Consider the following 3,450-nt stretch of genomic DNA (forward strand, 5'->3'; position numbering starts at 1 on the left):
TATCTGAAATTATAAAAACAGAGAGAAAGTGTAGTATTGCTTTTTTAGGGGAGGAGGGTTGAATTAGGAGGTTTTTTTTTCCTGAAAGAAAAGAGAAGAAGGAGAGTGTAGTATAGTTTGATTGGGTGGGGTTGGGGGAAGATATGTTATCTGAAATTACAAGAGCAGAGGGAAAGTGTAGTTTTGTCTGTTAAGAGGGGAGTTAGGGTTTGGGTTGAGAGTAGTTTCCTGAAATTGGAAGAACAGAGAGAAAGTGTAGTATTTTCAATTCAGGGAGAGAGGGGTTTGAGATTGAGAATTGTTCTCTGAAATGATAAGAAAAGAAGGAAAGTGTAGTCTTGCTTTATGAGGGATAGGGATTCAATATATATAATATATGGGGGGGGAGATTATAAATTAATAAGATTATTTAATTTGTGCTAAGCGGGAGAAAGAAGAGGTGTTGTGGATATGCAGAAGAAAAATATATGTATACATATATATGTATAGTAGTATTTTCAGATTTGGTAGGTATAGGACGTAAATCGAAATTGATTTAATATTCGGGAATTTTTATGCTAGAGTGTACAGTAGGGTATTTTGAAGGGGATTTGGATGTGTTTACGGGAAACCTGATATATTGTTATTTATTAATTAGAATACTTGAGTGAAGATTGGTTATTTCCAGGATTTTTTTTTTTATATTCAGGGATTAGTTTTTTTTTTTAATGAATCTACTTTTTTAATGAATTAGTGAGTGAACTAATTGTTGGGTGAATGGTTAATTGGTTATTTGGGTGAAAGAGAGAGAAGTGACGGATGGGAGAATAAACAATGGACGCTAGCTGATGGGGTTTTTCACGTTACGGGTAGAAGGTAGCAAGTGTGTACGTGGGAGTAGACTACCGAGCGGGAAAAAAGACTACCTTGCGCATGGAAAGGGGGTTTAGTGTGTACAATTAATTATTATTTTAGAGGGTGTGGCAGGTGCATGGGAGAAAATATTATGAGTGTAGGAAGGTGTGGGTTTGGTCCGTACAGAAATAGTTAGTTTCTTCTGGAGTGATTTACTACGAGTATGAATGAATATTATCTATGATGGGGAGGTAGGGATATTGTTTAGCAATGAGGTTAATGGGATTATATATTCGGGTAAATACGATTTATGGTATGATTAGCTTAATTCATTGAATAGAATAATTTGAATAAAAATTGAATGTCGGTTTAAGATTACAATGCGTGGAGAAATTAATAGGTTTTTACTTTGGAGATTTAAATGTTCGAGATATTACGGGATAATAACGTGCGGGATAATAATATTATAAACGATTGAATTCTAATGATGGACTAATTATTACTTTATCGATTAATCGGAAGAATAGTTGTATTTTATTAAGGGGAATATTGGTGACCTTGGGAGAATATTGTCAGTAGATTGATAATTTGATGCGTTAATGGGTAAGAGGTGTTAGATTTGGTGGTTCAGTTATTTTAATTAAACTTAAGGCCGGGTTTGCAGCGAGGGATCAGATGGTGTTGGAGTATTTGTAGATTGATTGGATTGTTATATTGTGGGGTTTTGATTTCACCTTGTTGTTAATATTGTAAGGGGAAAAAACCGTTGGGTGCAAGAATGAGAGAGTACTATTGTAAATGTTAGTGCGGGTGGGAAAGATTTTTTCTGAATGGCAACGCAAAGCCAGCAAATAAACTGTTCAATTGGATTCTGTGGCCAGAAAGACCGTTGGGTACAAATATGGAACAGGAATATTATTCCGTGGTGCTACAAATGGGAGAAGCGAGAATGGGGAATAAGCAAAGGATGCTGACTGAAGGGATTTCCTCCGTTACGGGTACAAGGTAGCAAGTGCGTTCGTGGTTTGGTGAGGGGGAAAAAACTACCTTGCGCGTGGGAAAGGGGTTTGGTGCGTATAGTTAAATATTATTTTAGAAGGGTGTGGCAGGTGCAAAGGAGAAAAATGTTATGAGCGTAGGAAAGTGTGGGTTTGGTCCGTGCAAGAAAAATTATTTTCTACAGGTGTACAAAATTAATTGCAAGTGTGAAGGAAACTTTCTTCGCAGGAACAAAAGGGGTTTGGTTCGTGTGAATGGGATTTTGTAATGTTGTGTGTTTGTGAATGGGTTTTTTGGGTTTTTGCTCGGGAATTTTGGGATTCTTGTGGGTTTTCCTGACGATTTTTAAATGGGGACAGGGAATTTGTACGTGGGTAGGCAAGGTTTTTAGGAGTGTATGGTTAGTGTTATTGAGTGTTGGGAATAATTTATGAATTAAAATTTCTGCTATCTTAAATGTCTAGGACATGCCGGTTTGAATCTACGCTGGCGCTTGTGGGATGCTTCGTCGCTTGAGGATCAATTTCCGGAGCACACACACACGCACGCACAAGCACTAGGACAATTAAGTTGGGACTGGTTTTGGCAGAGGGCCTCACCAATTTGTGGCGTCGACGCCGTCCGTCGAAAATCCGCGTATTTATTGTAGAAGACAACAAACCAAAACGGTTATCCACAGACGCGGTCGCCTCCCAATTGATCTTAATTATCCGTTGATTCAATACACTGGCACTCGCTAAAGCGGGACTGGTTTGGCAGAGGGCTTCACCAACTTGGGGCGTCAACGCCGCCTGTAGAATATCCGTGAATTATCGTGGAAGACAATAACTCAAAAAAATACGGCAATCAACAGACGCGGACGCCTCCCACTTGCACTTGTTTGCACTCAGTCGCACACGCACGCGCCACTGAAGGTTCTTCGCGCACTAGACACTTTCACGAATGTTCTCAATTTCACTAGTCGGTAAAATTGTCGCAGAAGGCAACTTAATGTGATCCAAATTTAAAATGATCCACTTAACGCAGAAGGCGATTAGAATGCCGTTGGAAATTAGTGAGAAAAAAAAACGGGACAAAATCACTGTGCCGACGGCAGAAGAAGAGAGAACTGGATATAATTTAACAAGAGCCCGTTGGCAATTTGTCGCAGAAGGCAACTTAATTGGATCAATGAATAAATTAATAAGCAAAAAAGGCAGATTTTCACTGGATTCACAAGCTAACACTCGTGTCACAGAGAACACTTTATTAAAACAGAATTCACGCTCGTAGGGATCACAAACACAACACATAAAGCACAGTCACATCCAATCACAAAGTAATTCGGAACGCAACACCGCTTCACTGTTGTTAGCATGATCACACACACACAAGCACAATGTTCCACTTCCAAGTCGCTGATGTAACACCTGCTGTGAGCACTCCACTAATTTCTACCAGAGGCACGCCAAAGGTAGAAAAAGCTTTGTAGAACTCCAATACCAAGGCGAGAGCAAAGTGTAAACACGTCTGCTCCGGTCGGCTGTTCGCAAGCGTCTCGGCATTTGGCTACCTTAAGAGAGTCATAGTTACTCCCGCCGTTTACCCGCGCTTGCTTGAATTTCTTCACGTTGACAT

Source organism: Anopheles funestus (genome assembly GCF_943734845.2).
Source record: "Anopheles funestus chromosome X unlocalized genomic scaffold, idAnoFuneDA-416_04 X_unloc_35, whole genome shotgun sequence".
Lineage (NCBI taxonomy): Eukaryota > Metazoa > Arthropoda > Insecta > Diptera > Culicidae > Anopheles > Anopheles funestus.